This window comes from Macrobrachium nipponense, chromosome 41 (assembly GCF_015104395.2).
Source record: "Macrobrachium nipponense isolate FS-2020 chromosome 41, ASM1510439v2, whole genome shotgun sequence".
Lineage (NCBI taxonomy): Eukaryota > Metazoa > Arthropoda > Malacostraca > Decapoda > Palaemonidae > Macrobrachium > Macrobrachium nipponense.
Genome location: NC_061102.1, coordinates 57063168 through 57087989, shown reverse-complemented (window position 1 = coordinate 57087989; position 24822 = coordinate 57063168). Strand labels below are relative to the sequence as shown.

The 24822-nt window shown below is 38.0% G+C and overlaps 1 protein-coding gene across 5 annotated transcripts in view; it reads right to left on the bottom strand.

The window, feature by feature from the left end:
- Positions 1-24822, bottom strand: part of LOC135212781 (serine-rich adhesin for platelets-like) — a 348735-nt gene that overhangs the window by 77219 nt on the left and 246694 nt on the right. The window contains exon 1 of one of the 5 annotated variants that reach the window (XM_064246557.1): positions 10477-10836. The exons of the other annotated variants lie outside the window; for them this stretch is intronic. The gene's annotated coding sequence lies outside the window, so the exon portion shown is untranslated. Of the gene's footprint in view, positions 1-10476; positions 10837-24822 lie in introns of those variants that run through there. 5 annotated transcript variants of the gene reach the window in all.

The window sequence follows — 24822 nt, the reverse complement described above, 5'->3', positions numbered from 1 at the left end:
CCTGACCTGACCATGAGGAAGATTAAAGTTGTTTTTTCTCATATTAATATAAATATTAACATACATACATACGTACATACATACATACACGTGTCGAGTCCAGATATATTTATCACAGCCGGAATAGAATCATCCCCAACATTGTAGCCAAGTAGCCAATTTTTCTTATTGCTTTCTAGGCTGCATATATATATTATATATACATATATATATAATATATATCTATATATATTATATATATACATATATATATATACCATATATATATATACATATATATATCTATATATATCTATATATCTATATATATATATATATATATATATATATATATATATATATATATGCAATTGTAATGGCCACAACGCCCTCTTAACTTCTTGAATTCTCTGCCCTTTTATGCATCATTAAATGTTAAGATAACTTTAGACATCTTTTAAGTATTAAAATTGACATGCAGGCTGATATTTGTATGTTAAATAGAAACAGCAAAACAAACAGCTTTGCACCGAAAATTCACATCATCCTGAGACTAGTTGTAAAGATGGAACACACGAAACGAGCCAAAAAAGAAAAGTATTGAATAGTAATTATACCCAAGTCACTTAACTGACATAAAGCAATTCATTACTCGTACCTCAGCGTGCACGCAAGGTTGGCTGTTTTCAAAGCACAAAGATATTGGTTTTGAGTCCAAATGAAAATATTTTACATTTCTGTTGATAAGAACACATATATTTTCAGTCGAACCTTCAATGAGAGGCAACATGAAATAAAATAAAATAAATAAAAATCCCACACCCGGACATCATCAAGAAATTTGAGAAGCGAAAACCTTTTTATTTCTAGCCTCTCTAATACCACTGGTGTATTACGTAGAGAGGCTACAATCAGTCACTAACGTTTACCGGTATAAGAAAACCGAAAATATTGGGGTCAACATCAGATTCGACAGATCTACCTTACAAGGGATACAATAGATCCAATTAGGTTTCAGAGTATCTACCTTACAAGGGATACAAGTCCATTAGGTTTCAGTCAAAAAAAAAAAAAAAAAAAAAAAAAAAAAAAATCTTTTCCCCACTTCCAAGAAAAAAAATTGAGCACCAAAGGTTAGTAAAATACAGACATGAAAATTTGTCATTTCTCATCATAAATTGTTTATGATTGATTGATTTATAGATTTTAGGCATACATGCCAGGCACTGGGGCAACTAAGGCCATTCAGCGTTGAAATGGAAACTGACAGCAAAAGGTTTGAAATGTGTAACAGGAGGAAAATCTCAAAAAGCAGTTGCACTATGAAACAATTGTTAGGAGAGGGCGGACAGTAAGATGGAAGAAAGAGAATATGAATGGAGGAACAGCAAACGGAATGAAAGGGGTTGCAGCTAGGGACCGAAGTGACGCTGCAAAGAACCTTAAGTAGTGCCTACAGTGCACCGCATGAGGTGCACTGACGGCACTACCCCTCGACGGGGGCAAATTGTTCATGGAGCCACGTGCCCTTTCAAGGACAGATACTCGAAACCGTTTTAATAAAGAAGGCTGACAGAATGAATCTGTCACAAGGGTTATTGACACCAGATAACCTTGGATCCTATTTTAAAAGTTACTTAACCTGAACCTAGTGAACTCCATACCCCATAATTGGCAGTGATTTTGAAAAATAATTTCTGAATATGTCCCTTGTTTACACCAATACTGTTTGAAAAGGGGTAAAGGATATACACTTAATACAACGCTCTTCTGTTCTCCCTGTGTTCTATTCATATGTCCAGTTTCTTTCATTACATACATACATACATACATACATAGTATCTCCCAGCGACGAAGCAACATCATAGCTCCATGAATGTCTTGCTAAAATATCTTGGCTCCGAATTAACTAATCACTTGCAAATGATCTAAATTAAAGAGCCTTTATATTACAATTATTAATGGCTATATACATATATATATATATATATATATATGAATATATATAGATATAGATATAGATATAGATATATCACCTTGCAGTGACATTTATTTTTACGTGAAGCTAGAGGATAAATTTAAGCAGATGTTTCTTTGCAAAAATCATACATAATATCTCTCTCTCTCTCTCTCTCTCTCTCTCTCTCTCTCTCTCTCTCTCTCTCTCTCAGGTTTCGTAAAATTTCCCGAAGCTAAATAGAGCTATATCAATTAGGTCTGGCAGATGTCTAACGGTAGTAGTTGCCCTTGAGCAACAGACCCCGTGGGTAGGAATGGGCGACAGAGGGCTTTGACTGAGGGGCATCACTCTCTTCTGCCGAGTACTAAGCCTTTGTTCTTCCCTACAAGAAAGAGATGTTATTTTTTTTTTTTTTTTTTTTTTTGGTGCTTTTACCTTGCATGGAACCAGCGGTTATTCAGCAACGGGACCAACGGCTTTACGTGACTTCCGAACCACGTCGAGAGTGAACTTCTATCACCTGAAATACACATCTCTCACTCCTCAATGGAATGGCCGAGAATCGAACCCGCGTATAACGGTAGTGCAAAAACAAGTGTCAGATTTCCATTTTTTAGTTTTCTGAAAAGGAAAACTACTGAGATGGCTATTTGTCTTCCCATCGGCGCTTTTTCTGTCCGCCCTCAGATCTTAAAATCCACTGAAGCTAGCGGGCTGCAAATTGGTATGTTGATCATCCACCCTCCAATCATTAAACATACCAAGTTGCAGCCCTATATCCTCAGAAGTTTTTTTTTATTTAATATTAATATTAACCATGATCGGGCTTCTGGCACCGCTATAGGTGGTAACAACACAGGCCACTATTTTTTATTTGTTACTTTTCCGTCCTCTATCGATCAACTTCTCGAGACAGCAACGATTAGAACAAGCACAAGACTCAACAGGCGTCAATCAAGCGCGTTCTTCCTTTAAAAAATAGGACTATTTCCTCGAGCCTTGTCACGTCTCAAGGCAACAGGAAATTGGATTCTCTCAAAGCAGAAAAAAAATTCGGCACAAAAGAAAGCCGCCTAGCACTTCATTTCCTTTTTCTGAAGCAGCATTTCTCAGCAGGAGAAATGTTTTTTTGTTGTTACATGCACTGGCTATAAACAACAATTTCCGCCATGGATTTCTACCTCCTTTCACAAGAGATCTCTTCTCAGAGCCGCTCGAACTTGCAATTAAGAAGGACACAAATCTTCCATTTGGCCAAGTTAGAGATACATCTCCTGGTACCGGAAATTAGACAAGTATATGTGTATAGTACTTTATACAACAATGTATCGTCGGTACAAAACCTGTTTCATTGTTGAAGCACTGGAATACAATCACCTCAAGCAGCTTACGTTAGTATTTCATTCCCACGGTCCTAATATTTTGCCTGCCGCAATGGGTTTTAAGTATATTAATTCAGTATCGGTAAAAATAAGCGGAACCGAGTACTGTTAATTTCGGTGAATTTGGCTTGAACGCCCCTAAATCTCGTCTATAAACTGTTTGCATCAACAGATTACCTGCAATGACCAACTATGAACCAAGATGATCAAGGAGAGAAGCCTAACAATGTAACGGATGCACCTAAGGTCAGAATCAAACCACGAAATCTGGCAGATGAATGTAGCCACAGGTAACCTCTACCGTTGTCAGCGGCCTGTGACCAAAGCATCTAAGTCACACAGGAAGATATCAAAGGTCTGTCAAAGTCAACATACCTCTTAACATAGCCCAAAACCATCCACATCGCAGGATCGCGCTGCATTCAAACATTTGTCAAAAAACATGCATCACCCACAGCGTTACACATCAAAGGTTCTGGGTGAATTTTAAGAATTCAATTGACTCACTTTTCCACAGAGAGAATCCAAGTCTTCAGATACGTTTGTCACCCAATCCCTACCCAGAGCGTTACACGTCAAAGGTTCTGGGTGAATCTTGAAAGACTTCAATTGACTAATGTTTTTAGAAAGAATCCAAGCCTTCAGATACATACGTCACCCAAACCGTCAAGATTTCAGATTCACGGCGAAGACTTTAACCTTCCAAACCACACGCACCCTCCACACGCGTCGTGCGTAAGCCTCCACATCCAAGATTCAGGGTTGGTTTAAAAGAGCTCTCAAGTAGCTACACGGAGGGGCGCCGCTCCCTCCCAACACACCCAGGACGGGTCTGAGCACGCACGAGGAGGGTTGATCTATGGCAAGGGAACTGGCAAGAGACCGCCGCACATCAAGGCGCATCATGCAACATCTATGTGCAGTAAATATCGAGTTATGTGTTGACTGGTGCAACCATTCTCCTTCTCATCATTACAGTTTATTTAGACTACTCACTATCACCATCATCCATTTGTTCTTGAATGATCAGTACGAGTATTACAGAAACGAACGTTTTCAGAAATGGGACTCCACCACGCTGAATTTCACAGAGAGCATAATCTGGTAAGCTCGGTACAAATATAGGCAGTCATAATCGTTGCAATTTAATTAATACGGGTAATGTCTACAAACCTCTCGACGCAATCTAACCAAAATCAAAGAAATGAGAAGAGAATCGCTCGCTGGAAGTTGTTAGCAGGAAAACGAAGATGATAATAATAATAATGACAGCGCCAGGAACAAAAGGGACAAACGATTCATTTCACGCTTATCATCGAACATCGCTTGACACCATCAACTACCTGACACCCAGCGATTTACGATGACTGAATTGACGCTTCAAACTTGTGAATTACACCTGCAATAATAATACCACTGTCAGAATGGCCAATTACGGTGCCCCGCGAGGATGTGGCGTCAAGGAACTGAAAGCGGCTTACGTTTATTATTTTCTTCCACTTCCCTGACTTTCTCTTTAAACAGGCCGTTTATTAATGGGGCGTCTCGAGTCCTGTATCGCACAAGATTCAATCACCTAATGAATGTCTTCCCTCCAACCAATGGCGTCATAAAAACTATCTTTTTTCCTTTCATTAATTTATTTATTTTTTCCATAGGATATCGTGCGTTAATCAAAATCCGGACAGATTGGATGATTGTAGATAATCTTATCTTTCGCTGTACGTACGCATATCAGTGTGTGTGTATAAATACACACACACACACACAAATATATATATATATATATATATATATATATATATATATAGATATATATATATATATATAATATATATATTGCTAACAGAACCTCACTGAAAGTGGCAGGTTATCTAGAGGAGATACCATCCACTTTCAATGAGGTCCTGTTAGTAATTGTATTAACGCAGAGTACAATTCAGTAAGCGATATTTTGTTAATATATATATTTGTGATATAATATAATATATATATATATATATATATATATATATATATAAATACAATACATTATTTGACTGCTTCTGTAGCTACCCACAGGTAACTGGGGATTTGACCAAATGCTATATTCTCTTATTGTTTTCAATGTCCCTTCTACAAAAAATTTAATTGAACAATGACTATAATAAAAACTATTTTGAAATTACTCATAATAATTTCTTATTAAGAAATCTCTAGGTTTAAAAACAATCATAAGGACAATGATCCCATCCTTTCATCTAATATTACATGACATCTTCAGTCCTTCATAACAAAGAGGTATTTTCAGAAAAATGCCATCAGACAATTTGTTTGAAACGCGAGTGAAGTTGAATTCAAATATTTATAAGTTCAGAAAAAACAAAAGCTTAAAAACAAAAACCACAGGCACATCAAGGACATCCTCTGACCATCAGCGCCTTGAAACCGAGAGACCAAAATGGGGATAAAATATTCGAGAATTCTCTCGTTTATATATATACAAACATACACATATCCTCTTCTTTCAAACATGATGCTGTTGACGCCCTAGTCACTACCACCACGCTTCCCATTCAGAATTAAGCTTTAGGCGTTGCTGTATTCAATCTCTCTCTCTCTCTCTCTCTCTCTCTCTCTCTCTCTCTCTCTCTCTCGAACTGCAAGTGTTGAAAGAGGCCTGACGTCAATATTTTTTATTCTCTCTGAAGCCTTTGTCATTGCTTTGTCAATTACTCTCTAAAATGCTATAGTTATAACAGACATAACAAGGCTTGATCCGATCTCCAGCTTACTCGGGGCGCATGCAAACATTTACGGTCAAATAGGGTTGTTCCAACAACGAAAATTAAAATAAAGATCCTATGTCTTATTAGAAATAATTGTTCTGTACTGTTTACCATGAACATCATTTATATTTTTTACATTTTCATTACAACAAATAAATCATAAATATCCTCTCCTCCAATTCCTGTACCTTTAACTCAACGCGAAACACCTTTTTCAGACCTTTTTAGGCTTTAATACCCCACCAAAAAGAACAACAACAGCAACAACTTAGAAATAATTTTTCTTTACTGCTTACCATGCACATATTTATTCTTTACATTTTCATTCTAATAAATTATAAACATCCTATCCTCAAAATCCTTTTTATCTTTAACTCAACGCGAAACATCTTTTTCAGACCCTTTTAGACTTTAATACCCCACCAACAAAATCAACAGCAAGTACATAAACAACAAAGTAGTTTGTAGGATTACTCCCCGGGTAAGCGAAAATTGGACCATATAACCGACAAAATGAATCCACAAGTCACAACGCACTTTGGGACGGCGAATTCAGCCGTGCTCGAATCCTCTGGCGTTCGAATAAGGTTCGTTAAATCCGATGAGATCATCCAGGCCCCGAAGGCCAAGGTACCGCACCAATCACCGTCATTTGAAGGGTCATTACAGTGTGTCATTACCGCGTTCAGTCTAACGAACACCAATTACCGAGGACACCCACCGTGCGATTCTAACGAAGAATTTATGCGAATCTGAATCATGAAGTAATTAGGATTTTTTAATTTATTTTTTTTCTGCTCCTCCCTTCAACAGTTTCTCATCTTGACTTCTATGTATAGGTTAACATTCCCTAAAGTTTTTTTGTATTTTTGGGCAGTATTTTCAATTTTACATCATGTAAATATATATATATATATATATATATATATATATATATATATTTATATATATAGATATATATATATATAATTTATATATATATATAAATATACATATATATGATATTATATATATACGCATATATATACATTATATATATATTATATTAATATATATATATATATAATATATATTAAAAATATAAAAAATTATAATAAATATATATATATATATGTTACGCAAAATGTGGATAATTGCCAAATGTGTACGTTTTGCAATTAATTTTGCCTATTGTGTACAATTTGCAGAGCTTGTGCCTGCAAAATGTACACAATAGGCAAAATTAATTGCAAAATGTACACATTTGGCAATTATACCACATTTTGCATAACATGTATATATATATATATATATCTATATATATATATATATAATATATATATATATGTGTGTGTGTGTGTGTGTGTGTACGTATATTCATATGCATTCATACTATATATATTTATATAAATATAATATATTAAATATATATACAACTTTTATCACCGGAATTGAACGCGAAAATAACTGTCAACAAGAGTAGACGTGGGCACGAGAAAAGCGAAACAATAGAATTCCAGATCTTGCTTCGTCTTTACTCCAAAGCATAAAGATGTATGTAATGAAGTAGTCAATGTACCTCACTGTCCAGCTCCTCACCTCCAGAGGTCCTTTATTCCCGGAACAGAGGATTTCGTGCGACTGGAACCTCAAAAGCTCAAACGAAGATCCAATGCGTTACTTTCCCTGAAGCTTCCTACGATTATTTTAGAATTTCGTTCGTTTTTATCAATTCATTTATTAATTTCTTCATTAACTGACCTCCTCTTTCTGCATTTCCTATTTCCTTCTATTACTTCTGTCAAGTGAACAACCATAATCTTCGGACGCTTGAATTGCTCCTGTGCATGGGCGCGTCCGCAGTGGGGGCCAAGGGGGCATTTGACCCCCGCCCAAAAAAAATTTATGGAAAATAAAAAAAATTTCTTGGAAAAACAAAATGGATAAAAAAAATTACATGGAAATGCCAAATGAATACAATACCATGATAGAAAAAAAAAAGTGCCACCATTTTACATCTTAGCACTTCGTAGCGATTTTTTTTAAAGGGGACGGGTATAACCCCTCCCCCACCAGTGATCTCCATATCATTGCCCACTCGCCCAACCCCCTGCATTTTTTTTTTTCTTTTTTTTGTGGACGCCCATGCCCCTGTGTGCTTTTTCCATTTGGATTAGGTTCATCCTCTGAATAATAATGAAGACTCGTTTTCTGTCACCCATAGCTTTTCATTAATCATTGATTCTGCTATATGTGGTTGGGTTGTCATGCCTTACAATAAAGGGGGAACACCTTTACTTCCATTTTTGCACTGTACTCACGGTCATATAACGCGATATACCATTATGTATATATATATATATATATATATATATATATATATATATATATATATATATACATATAACATATATATAGATATATAGATTATATTTTATATATATATATATATATATATATATATATATATATATATATATATATAGATATCTAGATATAGATATATATAAGTTATATAGATATTATCTATAAATATATGTTATATAGTATATATATATAATATATATATATATATATATATATGTTTGTGTGTATTGTCCTGTTTTATTAAGGAATGATAATTTTAGTAAAAAAAAGTAAAAAAATATCAAAGAGGCTAACATAGGACTTTAATTTAAGGTAGTTTTCAAACATTTTCCTATATTTGACAAAGAACTGCAAGATTATAAAAAGTTCGAAATTACATCCAGTATATTATACCAAGTGTTCTATTTATTTTTTTTCTTTAATTTACACACGGAAAAAAAAGTAAATAAACAGACGCTAAAACCAGAGCAAACCCCGAACCGTGTCCTAATTTGAAGCTCTAGTGCGTTCATCTCATTTTTTCTTTCCTTTTTTTTCAGTCTAATTCTTCCTTAGATGGCTGTCAGTGAATAACACGAAAGACTTGATAATACGTATTTTACATACGAGGATAAATAAAATAAAAAATGTTACAAAGGAATCAGCACATCTTCCTTGCTTCCAATTCAAACGCAGAACTAAACGCTTTTTATAACCAGAAAGTGAACGGAGTAGGATGGAAGATAGAGGAAAAGGGGGGCGTGGTCTAGCCCCAAATCAGGCAAGAGGCTATAAGACAAAGGAAGCCAGGTGAGAATTTCAAAGCTTGATTCAAAAATAGAGACTGAATCACTCACAAAATAATTAGGTTCCACTGGCTGCACTAAATGATATCACTCTATCAATCTATCAAAGTTAAAATAAGATGAAATTTCTATGGGGGGTAAAGAAAAATTGATCGAGGACTTACCTGATAAATAATTCTCTCTCTCTCTCTCTCTCTCTCTCTCTCTACTGCTCAAGATCGATTACAATTACACTTTGTTTCCCTAATAATTCTCTCAGGTTTCAAAAATAAATAAATACATATCAGGAAAATAATGCAACTGTAACTACCGTAACTTCCTGAAATGTATAACTCCAAGAAACTAGATACAGTGCATTCTTCTCTCTCTACTCTCTGTCTCTCTCTCTCTCTCTCTTTTACAAAGGAATGACATACGATTCCTGGTTAAGTAAGCGGAACGGCTGTGCGGTTTCTCTCAAAAAGGAAATGCACAAGATAATGAACAAATTCATTCTTCAAGCCGTTAATTCCAAACAACAGGAGCACCAGGCAAAAGAAATTAGACTGTCTTTCCTGCCCAGTTTATTCTGATAAGAGACTGTTTGGGGAGGGGGGGGGGCGGGGGGGGGGGGGGGGGGAAAGCAAGGCGGACGACCGGACGGATAAGTTACAAAAAAAAAAAAAAAAAAAAAAAAAAAAAAAAAAAAAAAAAATCGAAAGTCAGTCGTATTCAAAACAAAATCTCGTTTGGTGGTTTCATTAACTGCACAAAGTAATTCAGATTTCTTTATTGCGGTTTTATGTTTTGTTGACAAAGGATGGCAGCATCTGAATACGTAAAGCAGATGAAAGTTATATGCCATTGCTATAAAAGCATTTCAATATAATGGAATATGACCGGGCTTCATATTTTGATTCTTAAGTCCATTTTCATTGTCTCACACCCACTTCCAACTCAACTAGGCCACTGGTTCTATTCTATCCTACAAAAGCAAAGACGAGATAAGAGGTTTTGTGGTTTAAGAGAAGCTCGTTACGCATGAGAGACGAAAACTAGTTTCAGTGTTAATAACACAATTTGGTGTGATCACGAATGACCAAGATTTGTACAGATTCAATCGAGGCCCCTTTAAAGGAAACTGACTGTTAGCAATCATCAAAAGAATACAAAGCCTCTTGCTAAAAAAAAAAAAATACAAATTAATAATATGGAAAGACATCAGTAAAAGTTAAGGTTAAGCTGTCTTACTCAAAAACTGAAGTTTGCGTACTTACCGTGAACGCTATATTGCAGATAGTATTGTCGATTCAATCTCTTTTACATCCAAAGGGGAATGTCAGCATATATTTATATAACTTAAAATCCTACTTCACTTTGAATCAAAATTGAATTTTTGATATTTCAGTTTCACAGTATTACAGAAACCAGTTGACAGTACACAGGCAAAAGCGATATGAACACAGCGCAAATATAAAATTCCAGTGGCAAAGGACGTCCTTATAACGGCTCTTGCGTTAGCGACAGGATATTCGTAGCTATTCCAAGAGGAGCTGGAAGGCCCGAGGCGCTTCGGATTTCCGCGCTAAAGACTCGACCCGAGAGCGACGAGCGATAGCTCCACGCGCTGCGAGGACGCAAGAGACAGTGATGGCTGGCTGCCCATGAAACCCCAAAAGGTGTAGCGCTGCTGCTGCTGCTGCTGCTGCTGCTGCTGCTGCTGCTGCTGCTGCTGCTGCTGCTGTGTTCCAGTGGGGTTAACGACGGGGTTACCTCTGCGGCCGAGGCGGAGAGAAGGAAAACAAGTCACAGAGGTTCAGATGGATAACGAAGTCGAGAAAAGACATTATAATAACTCAGAGAGATGATCATCTCATTAGTGAACTCTCTGTTTTAAAGAGGACTAGATGTCTCCTCTGTAAGCGTGACAGTAAGTCTAGGGACGTTCAGTATAGCCGTCACATAATAAATCAATATCCGGTTTTCTAATCATAACGAAGACATATCAGTATATGTGTAACAAGACGGTACAGATATTTCCAGACACCGTATACATGGAAAAATGCCTCAATGATGAATTTAGTAGGATCGTAATCAACTTATATTGGGTCGAGCTTAGTATCGTGCTGATGAAAATATTGAAATATAGGCTATAATAGAGGCTATATGTCAATATCTTCATCGCCTTTATTTCAATATCTTCATCTCGATATGGACGTGATCATATAGCCGCTATATGATATCGTCCATATCGAGATGAAGTATAAAAAAAAAAAAAAAAAGTTACAAAAATACACCTAAACGGAAAACCAAAAATGAACATGGGAAAAGAAATGCTCCTCACAGACGAAGAAAGGGAAGGACCTACATCCAAGCACACCTTGAAAGGAAAGGCAGATAAAAACAAAAACGAAATGGGAAAAAAAAAAAAAAAAAAAAAAAAAAAAAAAAAAAAAAAACAAATGGAAAAAAAAAAAAAAAAAAAAAAAGATACAGAGACTGGAAGCTTTTCACTGAGGCGAACTTTACCTTTCAACTGCGGGGCTTTTGTTGCTTCTGATTGCCGAGTTTTCAAGAGAGTGGCGCGTTTTCTGAATGGCCCCCAGGGTTGTGGTTTGTTGGGGGGGGGGGGGGTTGGGGGGGGGGGGGGGGGAGGCTTATCATCTGAGGGCGCAAGTGTTTGCAAGCAAATAAGATGGAAATTGCACTCGCAAAGGAGACTAAATTTGGGTGACGTCAAAGCAATCATCAGTGCTTTCTTGGTGAGAGAAAAAACAACTTATTTTTGGCCATGGCGCTTTAGTAGTGAGAGCTTTTGATTTTGAAAGCTCCCAGACAAGAGGCCCAAAGATCCTCAGACTTTTTGTTTTAAGGCCACGGAGGTTTTCATACGTGTAAACGCAAGAAGTTTAAGGATTCATTTATACATATCAACGCGAAAATGTTTTTATAGCATGACGTGGTTGTGCAACAAGGAGACTGACATTCGTAACAAAATAAAACCATAAAAAGTTATTTAAATACTTATCACTCTGCGCTCATAAATAATTAAAAAGAAAAGCAATTAATTAATAATGATTAAGATCAAGAGCAATCAATTGATAATCAATGAGATGGAAAGAAATGAATCAGTGACATATTATCCAATGTATTAACTTTAGATTGATAGTAGAAGAAAGACACTGCATTTCGGCTCTCTAAAGATTTACGCTCACCCACTACATGCTCTCTGTGCTAGGTTGATTGATTGATTGATTTATAGATTTTAGGCACACATGCCAAGCACTGGGTCAACTAAGGCCATTCAGCGCTGAAACGGAAACTAAATGACAAGGTTTGGACGGTGTAACAGGAGGAAAACCTCAAAGCAGTTGCACTATATATCAATTGTTAGGAGAAGGTGGACAGTAAGATGGAAGAAAGAGAATATGAACGGAGGTACAGTAAAATTAATGAAAGGGGTTGCAGCTGGAGGCCGAAGGAACGCTGCAAAGAAACCTTAAGTAATGCCTACATTGCACCGCATGAGGTGCACTGACGGCACTAACCCCCTTCAGGTTCTCTGTGCTAGGGGCCCTGTTTGCTCGTTGAAAACGTTGCCAAAGGACCTATTTCCCCTTTATTTAAGTTCTATCACATCCAAAAGGTTCAATCTCAATTCTTCTAAGCACTTCAATCACACAAAAGAATAGTTTAAAATTACTTCTATACTTAAACGTTCAAGTTCCAAGACTGACGCATAACACTCATATAACTCTAGCTACAAAACAATCGAAGCAAATAAAACACGAAGAAGATAAAAAAGGAAATGGCAGCAGAAGTACCAAATATTTAAAGCAACTTAAAATGAACAATATTTTTTATCTCAAAACTTCCAGGTATGACGTCATTGATACAATATTTTTGTTGCGCAGAAGACGATGGTGATTCCAATGATGGAAACAACGAGAAACCTGAAGTTTCAGGGAGCTTTGAAGGATAAACTTTGCAGCAAACTATTTAAGGCCTATTCTAACCTAACATAACATAGCTTCAGCCTAACACTTACCATCACGGGAGAAAAGGACTCAACAACAGTTTTGCTACAAAAACCAAAGTTATACCTTAAAACTAATTATGCTTTTAAAGTCATTATAACCGGGTTCAGATTCACCATGGGCAGTCCTTCAAAGAATTCACTAGGGCGTTTTGGGTATTTTTGTTTTCCTAAAAAGAATTTGGACGTTTAAAGAAAAAAAAAAAAAAAAAAAAAAAAAAAAAAAAAAAGTCAGCTTTCACCTACCGAAAGGGCAGAGATGACCCACTTGTCTTCAGCCTCAATATCTTTAATGGGGGAAGATTAAGTGCTGGAAGTAATGGCGAATGGAGAATCTGCAGGTGGTAACATTTCCCCGTGCCGAAAACGACCTCAAGCAAGATTCGAACAGATTAAGAATTGTTCGACTGCTAATGCAAAGCCCAAAAGAGAGTCTATGATAAATGTCTGCTTTGCAAACGGGTCAGTGAAAAAGGGTTTATGAAAAAAAAAAAAAAAAAAAAAAAAAAAAACAGCGGGTCAGTGAAAAAACGTCAGAAAAGGGGTTTATGGAATAAAAAAAAAAAAAAAAAACAGCAACAGGATCAACCAACACAAAAAAAACTATTATTCGCGAAACATTCGAGATATAGACATCGAAATGAATAGTTTCGTTCGTAGTGGGTTGAGTTAAGTTGAAAATAAAATTTAGGCCAAAGGCTAAGCACTGGGACCTATGAAGTCATTCAGCGCTGAAATGGAAATTTTCACTAAAAGGTCTGAAAGACTTAACAGGAGGAAAACCTCAAAGCAGTTGCACAATGAATCAAGTGTTAGGAGAGGGTGGACAGTAAGATAAAGATATGAAAGGAGGTACAGTAAAAGGAACGAAAGTGGTTACAGCTAGGGGCCGAAGGCACGCTGCAAAGAATCTTAGGACGTGCCTACAGTGCACCGCATGCGTACGTAATGAGATCACAACAAAACGCACAAAGAAGTAGCTGCAGATTGAGATAGGAAGGAATGCCGAGGGTTGCAGGGGAACCAGAGGAAGTTGAATCAGCCACGGTTTCCTCGAAGTCTTTGGTTGAGTGAAGAAGCCGGGTTTAACCTCCGTGATAGACTTAATTAAAGGAAAATTGTGTGCACAGAGGAAGCTCTCGGCGCTACAAGCGGCTGGACCGAAAACGCGAAGGAGTTGCCCGGACACCAGAGCATTCAGAAAACGCAAGTTGCGGCTGCAATTTCCAAAAGGAGCTTTAATTGGATCATTCAATTCTGACGAACGAGAAAAGGTGATGCTGAGAGAGAGAGAGCGAAACGTGACGCTATTCAAAAAGTTGTCGAGAAGAGACAAATCGCCGTCATTTCTGAAAAGATTTTAGTGGCATGATGAGGAACCTTCCCCACGGATATCCCTCGTCATCAACACACCACAACGCCCCCACCCCCGCCCCCGCCCCTTCCCTCTCCAACTTCCACATCCTCTCCGACGACCTGGATATTCCTAAGACTATTTTTATCATCAGCTGGTACTGAAGTGTCTGAGCAGGATGTAAGTACGTATTCAACGCGTGCGCCAAAACTCACTTCAGATCAACAGATGCGAAAAAACTGAGCTAGAGGTTTTCGCAGTATCAGACCTAATTTTCACATCGGTACAGGCTAAATCATCTTGTTATCTTGTTTGGAAGTGGCTTAGAATGAGTGGCTGGTCCTCTCTCAAAACGAGTTCCTTTTCTGTTTTGGGAAATATCTTGGTGAAGTTTTCAACAGATCTTGTCCAAAAGCGCTGCTGATATACGAAATTGACTCCTTTCATATATTACTGTGCACGTATTGATCAGTACGTACACTCCTACAAACTCACAGTGACATGCGCACATATGACATATAGTATACACAGATCATGGATGGACATATATATTTATAACGGTGCGCATGCAAGGTCACACAGACACATACATATGTATATATATAATATATACTAAATATATATGTGTATATATGTGTGAGTGTTTGTGTGTACACACACTGCTTCATCACAAATGATGATTTCAAGAGAATACAATATTAATCTGCAGAAGATATCCAGTCATCCCATAAGATCGCCGGCAGTTCATGAAAGAAATCAGATATGAATAGAGGCTCTAAAAACATGAGCAGCTGAAAAGTAGAGAAAACCTCCGGCTGATTACATTTGATTTGCTTTATATAGATTTTTGGCATTATGCCAAGCACTGGGGCAACTAAGGCCATTCAGCGCAGAAACGGAGATTGACAGTAAACGGTTTGAAAGGTGTCACAGGAGGTAAACCTCGCAGTTGTATAATAAATCAATTGTTAGAAAAGTGTGGACAGTAAGATTGAAGAAAGAATATGAACGGAGGTACAATAAAAGCAATGAAAGAGGTTGCCGCTAGGGGCTGAAGGGACGCTGCAAAGAACCTACATTGCACCGAATGAGGTGCACTGATGGCACTGATGTTACATTAATTAGAAATGTAAAGGTCCCCCTCTTATTGAGAACGCAGACAAGACGAACAACTTAATTTTCTTATCTAGCCCATGGGGGGGGGGAAATACCAAAATCCAACAAGAAAAGGGGGATGGGGGGGGGGGGTGTATACAGGAAGCAATGATCTGGGAATGTCAGACACTCAACAACACAAATAAACATTTGTAAAACAGGCAAACCCCTCGACGGAAATGCATGCATCCAAGCACAAAAATACACACATCTAAATGTGATACGATACTGCTTGCCAACTGCATGCAAATTTAATGAAGGAATTCAACCAAGTCTAATTCTTGAACTAACCTGGTTGAAAAATTATAAGAGCTTCCCAAATTCGTTGCTTCTCCATCTTAATAAATACCATTAATGATGGACACTTTACTAATGCTATTAACTGCATTGTGTTTCCTCCATCCAGAAAAGGACAATGAAATCCGATGGTACAGATATCAAGCCATCTTGAATCGTTCATCAGTTAATTCATCGTAAAATCTGTAACTCATTACAAAATCCGCCATCCCACCCCACTCTCTCTCTCTCTCTCTCTCTCAGGCAAACATCATCCCCATTTGCATCTCATCATTCATCCCTACGGCCTTTCCCTTCCGGAAGGCGGGGCGCCCCGCCCCCCATGAAGCTGGCCCACAAACAAGCAAACGTCAGCAGCGTCGCTTTCCCGTCCAGCCTCGTCCTCCCTCATCCTGCGCACCTGTGATATATATTCACTGTTTATCCATATCAGTAAATCAGGGGATGGATGGCACATAATAGTACATCCTTCCTCAAAAGGACCCCGCCCTTGTATACCCCCCCTTCCTTCCCCGCTCGTCAAACGGACGCAGCCCCTCGGGAGTCCAGGTCCCGACCAGAAGAGTCGGCTCTCGTTGCGCTCTGCATGCTGCAGTTGATGAAGAGGTATGAAACCGCGAAGTCTGCCAGATAGCAGCAGCAGCAGTCACTCAAAACTGCCTCTGAAATGATCCTTTGGGTCTCATTTGCAGCCAATGTCGTCCACGCGACGTCAGACTTGGCTGGAAAGATGAGTACTACGAGTATCGCGGATGAGTTTGTTGTTGCTAGGGAGATGTTCCGATGCTCTTGTTATCTATGGTGTCAATTATTTTCCTCGTTGTTCATTGCAACATTAACAGACAAAATAATTACTCCCTCGGTGGATAAGAGAACAGTCAGCTCTGTTCTCGTTTCATGGATGCATAAGAGAACCCTCCTTTGCCCATATTATTCAGTGTGGCTGCGCTAATATAAATTTTACACATATAAACAGCACGTCACCTAATCCATTTACTAATCAGCAGCAAAACGCCCTTAAGACATAAACAAGGGTCCTCCTCCTCCTCCTCCTCCTCCTCCTCCTCCTCCTCCTCCTCCTCCTCCTCCTCCTCCTCGTCGTCCTTCTCCTCCTCCTCCTCCTCTCGTACCGCCAATTTACAGGATCGTGAAGGCGCCCGTGATCAAGAGCAATTTGCCATCACGTCCTTCATTACAGTAAAATGTGTTTCACCTGCAACCAGCCACAGGTGCCAGTGACCCAACCTCCTCCCCCCGCCCCCCCCCCCCCCCCCCAAACACCCCACTACCCTCACCTCCCCCAACTCTACCCAACCAAACAGGTAAACTATTAAATTACTGGCGACACCCCCGCCTCTCCTTCTCTGGGACCCCCCAGTGGTCCAAACGATCCCCCCCAACATTCCAAATCCCCAGATTTCAGGTTCCGCCTCACGCACATGCGATGCTTGTACTTAGTCTTATATTCTACTCAATATCATTATGATATATTTGTTTTACGTGTCGAAGTGAATGAAAGTAAATCACTTTTGAGTCGATTTAATGGTATCAAAATGATTTATTCATTCAAAAATGATGATTAGATTTCATCCTTCGTGAGCACATGATTACAAAAATGTGAAAAAACGACTTCCACGTACAAATGGAATTTCCTTTTTATCGCATATCATGAAGATTGACATGATATCGATCCTTTTTTACAGGAACATGATTTAAAAACCAAACTCATTCAAAAAGTGTATTCTGTTTCATTATTTATCAAATGACACAATCCAAGTTCGCAACAGCAGAAGCAGCAGCTCATGGGAAGATTCATGCGTTGCCGAAAATATTATTAATAAATGAAACGTGATTTTTCTAAAAATGAATAAATAACAAACAATAAATAACTTTAGCGTATGGTGTCTTCCCAAGGCTCCGTTCAGATGAATTATATAATTATCTGAGAATAAAATAGCGAAGAAAAATAATAGCACAAAAAAATATCATCTACCGACATGCAACGACACCAACCATTTTAATTCTTCTATCCTTTCAACAAACACCGTCAAAACGGGTGAATCCTGTTTACCCAAAGTCTGAAATAAAAAGGCAGAGAGAGAGAGAGAGAGAGAGAGAGAGAGAGAGAGAGAGAGAGAGAGAGAGGAGGGAAGAAAAACTCGCAATTAAGATATAGATCCGCCTCTCGAAAGAGAGAACTAAGTTTACGGACATTGGGAAATAAAGAACAAAGGAGAACATTCCGGACCTAGGGAGTAGCAGGAAATACACGTTGTTTTATATGTGAGAGAGAGAGAGAGAGAGAGAGAGAGAGAGAGAGAGAGAGAGAGAGAGAGAGATTTAACTGCTGAACTGAAACTATATGAAAATTATGACCTCCCTGAACTGCCTAGCCGTTGCATTAATAGCTGCTGGTCGAGAGAGAGAGAGAGAGAGAGGAGAGAGAGAGAGAGAGAGAGAGATCCCAGCTAACGGTATCCCAAATCACGCACTGCAAGAGGACCACGCTGTTACGGCTGGCTGACATGTAAGTACTAATGGCTTTTCATGTTGGGTACTGTGGCAAAGCTCACTATGATGAAGGCTTTCTGCGGTGGTCTGTTTGGGATTTCGCCCGTGGTTAGGAAAAGTTCCCTTATTTTTTATAGACAAGGAGCCACTTCAACTCTCCCTCTCTCCCCTCTCCCTCTCTCTCTTATGTATACCTACTTATTTTGCTAAGGGAGCTACTTCTTCTCTCTCTCTCTCTTCTTGATTTTGGTTTTTAGCTAAATTTCCCCTTTTTTTTTCTCTCTCTCTCTCTCTCTCTCTCTCTCTCTCGACTTATTTGCTAATTACTTCTCTCTCTCTCTCTCTTCTGATTTGTTAGCTATTTTCCTTCTCTCTCTCTCTCTCTCTTCTGATTTGTTAGCTATTTTCCTTCTCTCTCTCTCTCTCTCTCTCTCTCTCTCTCTCTCTCTCTCTCTCTCTCTGTTGATTTACGTTAAACAACAACCAGACAAGAAATAATGGATGGACACTAGAACTGAAGAGATACAACACATCCCACTATGTGAACCTCTTTTCATACAAGATATGTGACACATGAAATAAACTGCCACCATAAGTTGTCAACATCAACAGTGTGGAAGAGCTTAAAAGAAAGCTAGACAAAATCATTAGGACACTGTGAATGAACAGTAAAACCATCCTTGTAACTTCACTGATTTGTTAGCTACTCTCTCTCTCCCTCTCTCTCTATTTTTTTACTATACTTTTTCTAATATTTGAAGATCTACGCAACTACCTTTATAATATCATTCTAAAAACAAAAGCCTCAAGAATACGATCCATCCAAAATTGGAGGGTAAGACTGAAAATGCAGCACAAAAAAGGTGGTAATTCGGTTGTCATCCGTCACATGTCATCGTCACTAACATAAGTTTAAGTTACGAAAGTCCTCGTCAAATGACAACATCTGTAATCGAGGAAAACGGCCACAAAAAGGACGACAATTTCCTCGGAGCCTCTTCGGCTTCCCCAGCGAAAGTGGAGATGGCAAAAAGCTTTATATACCTCAGTTGGTCATTATGACATTCTGTCTTGGAATAATCGTCTTTTTTTTTTTTTTTTTTTTTTTTTTTTTTTTTTTTTTTTTTTTTTTTTTTTTTTTGGAGAGAGAGAGTGGTGTGACTGGTGCCGTTCGTTAGATGCATTTTTAAAAAAATTTGAATACTGTTTACTAGTTGTTCACGGTACAAGTCGTGACGTCAGGAGTAACATTGGAAGGCTTTTAGTACCAACCTCTCCCGGTAGGGAACGAACGGTCCCTCTAATAAGGATGATATCCTCCCCCCATTCACTAATCCTCGTCATGCCCCGAAGGATTCGAAATGAAGACATCCGTCTTAATTTTTCCTCTCTCCTTAACTTTAACCAATAACAAGCACAGTGAATCGTATATCTCGATACTCCAGCTACATGGACTGATACGTAAATGCTGAGTTTGCAGATAGGATTATATTTTTGTGCTTGAAGTTTTGTAACGCAAAGCAAATCTAATTAAACGGCCCATTAAAACACTCTGGTTTAAAGCTAAGGACTATCTTTCGGTGACCTAACTTCCATCCTTATCAAGTAGTGAATAAATATATATATATATATATATATATATATATATATATATATATACACACATATATATATATATTGTATATATATATATATGTGTGTATATATACATATATATATATATATATATATATATATATATATAGTGATGACTCCAGAAGGCACCTCCCCTCTTGTTGCAGTATCTCTATTCCTTAGCTGCAACCGACCGCAGTCGACCAGCTACCAAGAACGTAATTCAATTATTCATTCAACAGATGCATAATTGTAATCAACGGAACGTGACTGAAAAGCTCGGACTAATCCAGCAATTCAACCGTGACCCTCTCTGGGGGGATGGGGGTCGGGGGCAGGGTGATGAGGTATGTGGTGTCTAAGGGTGCTCACGACCCCGAAACCACGAGATCTCATTCCTTCTGCTCTCTCCCACTCTAGCGCGCGCGCACACACACACACACGTATGTGTGTGTGTGTATATATATATATATATATATATATATATATATATATATATATATATATATATATATATATATATATATATGAGTGCGTGTCCTCTAGCAACGAGCACGAAAGATTGTGACGGTGATGATCCAGAAGTTTTATATCCAAAAAGAGCCCATAAACGATCATGCAATACCCATACCTTCAGTGAGCGGCTGCCGTTACTAATTGCCAGTACATACCTGCAAATAGAGGGAAAGAGGAATCAGTATTTCATGAGTTTGTTTCACATGATGCAGTTAACATGCAATTACATGATATTGCATAATGTGTTTAGGAAACGTACATAAATTCAGATACTGTAACACACGAAGGACTGATATACCTGACCAATATTATATATATAAAAAAAGAAGGATGTCAGAAATTATACTTTATAATTTTCAAATCTATTTTTCGAAATTTAGGTATCACCCTTCCAAAAAAAAAAGATAAATAAATAAATAAATAAATAAATAAAAAAGAAAAAGAATAAAGGAATAAAAAAATATACATACCTGCAAATACAGGGAAAGAGGAATCAGTATTTTATGAATTTGTTTCATATTATACAGTTAATATGAAACGAATCAGGGACATAAATTAATACAATTACATGATATTGTATAATATTTTTTAAGATACGTACATAAACTCATCTACTGTAACACGCGAATGACTGATAAACCTGACAAGTACTATAAAAAAAAGGGGAAGTATATCAGAAATTAGTATTTTATAATTTGACATTAAGTTATCTCCCTTCCAAAGAGAAAATAATAATAATGACAATAAAAATGAAAATAAAAAAGTAAGACATGACGCTATGATAAGATTATATAATCTGTTCCATTCTTCTCTTCGCCAAACCATGCAAGATAGTTTTGCTGTGATTGCCAGCCTCAGCTGTCTAGAGAAATACACCCTTTTGGAAATCCTCGCAACAAGCAACGCAGGCATACGGACCGGAAGAGAGAGAGAGAGAGAGAGAGAGAGAGAGAGAGAGGAGGAAGCTGTTTTTTTAGTGCCATTTCCAACGCTAAACATAACTCCGAAAGGCATGCCAACTTTCCACCCCCCGGTCGCGATTTATAAAATAACGGAAGAGAACAATGAGTCCACACTCTCGCTGTAATTCATAATGGCGATAATCAACTCGCATTAAACGGAACTTCCCCCAGAATCTCACCCGCACACTTTCACTCTAACCAGATGATTTGCTTTCAGTTGATGGCCGTTCCGCGGAGCCTCCCACATCGCCTGATCCGAAAACATGCCTAGGCGCAACTGCATGCCGATTGCAACCGCGAATAAAAGGACCCAGTCTTCTGCGGCTGAGCAGAGCAAACTTCAAGCCCGCAGAACGTGATTCCCATTGATGTCATTTGGTTACGTGTTATACAGGGTGTCCATAAAGTCTCAGTACCATTACAAGTATTTATTGCTTGTATGGTACTGGGACTTTATGGACACCCTGTAATATACTGCCTGTCTTCCAGATATTCACGTGTTTTCGTTAACTCGTGGAGTAAGCCTACAAACTACTTTGTTTTTGATGTTCTTGCTGGTGGTGGGGTAGGAAAGCCATGTGCAAAAGCCTAAAAAGGTCTGAAAAAAGAGTTTAGCGTTCAGTTAAGATACTTACAGTTTAAGTTCGGATATTTACGATTTATTTATTAGAGTGAAATTGTCAAAAACAAATAATGTGCATGTTAAACAGTACATAAGAATTATTTCTAATAAAATATTGCGTATTTATTCCATTTTTCATAGGTGAAAGAACGTTTTGTTTGACAGTAGATTTTAGCACTCGCCCCGAGTAAGCTGGAGGTCGGATCACGCGTTGTTTATGTTAATGCTTCATGTACGTGACGGTGCCAGTTGACGATCATGAGTGTTTCTTCCTTCAGGAGTTCGATGCCGTGTAAACACCTCCCATTATCCAGTCACACATGCTGGCTCCTCATACAAGCGACTCAAAGAACACTTAGCACATGCTTAAAAACTGGAGCCATCAAAAGGCAGCCTTCCAGTCGAGGACCAATGCTGTCTGTGCACGTTTCAAGCTCCTCGTTGGACGAGTGGCTCACGTGCTCGCTTACCGAGGCGGTAGTCCCGAGTTCGATTCCCAACTCCACCAACGTGGAATCAGAGGAATTTGTTTCTGGTGATTATAAAATATCTTGAAATAATGTGGTTCGGATCCCACAATGAGCTGCAGGTCTCGTTGCTAGGTAACCAATTGGTTCCCAGCCACGTCAAAATATCTACGTAATCCTTCGGGCAAGCCCTAGGAGAGCTGTTCATCAGCTCAGTGGTCTGGTTAAAGTGAGATAGACTTTTTTCTCTTCCCGTTTCTCGTTAAGATCCTCGTACTTCGTCTATCATTTTCTGCATCTCGTCTTCTTACGGTTCAACCACTCCACTACATAGTACTTCCTAATCTCAATGTCTTAGGCGCTGGACAGAAGAACGCGCCCCAGTGCAACTTGGCTTTTATAGTCTAAATTTCTCGATTCACTCATTCATTCAAAAACTGTCTACCATTTCAGTCGAACTAGAGAAATGACGTCGTTCAATAGCGAAAGAGGGCGATGCTAGATTGCCCTACAGAGGCACAATTTGCTTACTGAAAGAAAGGGACAACGAACCAGGATAACTTTTAAGTGTGTGTATGTGTTAGGCCATGAGCGTTTGTACGGATATACTGTATCCGGTTTTAGTGAGAAGACCGGTGTCTATATGTGTGTATATGTGTATATATACATACATACATATATATGTATATATACACATACACATATATATGTGTGGATATTTTATATATATATATATATACACATATATACACACAAACACACATATATACATATATATATATATATATATATATATATATATATATATATATATATATATATATATACAAACATATATACACTGCCCTTCCTATTAAAACCGTATACAGGATGTCTGTAGAAACGCCTCTATATATATATATACTATATATATATATATATATATATATATATATATATATATATATATATATATATATATATATATATATACGTATATATATATATACGTTATATATATATATATATATATATATATATATGTGTGTGTGTGTGTGTGTGTGTGTGTGTGTATGTATGTATGTATGTGTGTGTACATAGAAACAGATCAGTGATGGATCTCACCCTATGACGTTTTCTATCCAGTACATACTAAACAAACCAAAAGGGAGATAAGGACGCTACAACGTCCGACTTATATAGCAACAAACGTTAGCGGTCTAGACTGAGCGGCAGACGAAAAAAAACAAAACAAAAAACAAACCTAGATTTCGGATATTTCACGAAACCCAGAAGTCAAAGAGCATTTCCGTGAAGAATGTTATTTAGTGACTTACTTTTCTGTTAGGACCAAATTCCTCGATAGATTAAATAGAGGAACGAGGAAGCTATCGAGTGCAATACGAACACAGTGGGACTGACTACCTCTGAAGTGATTAAAAAGCTCTTGGTATACAGATCAAGGAAATCCCTAACAGATAGCTTGGACAGATGGAGTTCCTCAATTTCGAGGTTTTTTGGTTGTTTGAATAAAGACTTTCGAAAACTTCAGTGTTCAAACGGAGTCTTTTATAACCAGGTTCGGAACCTGTTAACATCTGCTGCAATGGGGTTGAAATAGCGTTTCTCTTAGATAAATAACAGAAACCTAAAATTCAAGTACCAGTACTTTGTTTTAGAAAGCCTTCAGCAGGCAGTATTTTTAAAGTAAATGTTCTTTGTGTCTTAAAAATAAGTTCACAGAGAGAGAGAGAGAGAGAGAGAGAGAGAGAGAGAGAGAGAGAGAGAGAGAGAGATGATTCATCAGAAATCCTTCATCATGAAACACGAAAAACCTCCAAAGGTCCATTCTAAATAGCCAGTGACTATTGTCTCACGTGAGAAATCCCAACCCAAAACAGAACTAAGAAAACGGCCGCTAACAATCGTAGTGCATTTGGATAGAACGTCTCACGAGGGTTGAATCTGAGATGGTTTCACCCTGCTGGCCTTTGAAAGAGGCCATTGTTAACTTTGTCTGAAAATTGGAATATGAGTTGGCCTCACTTCCACAGACACACCTGTTTCCCTCCATAGCCGGAAGACAACTGTGGCTCCTCTAGCGAACAAT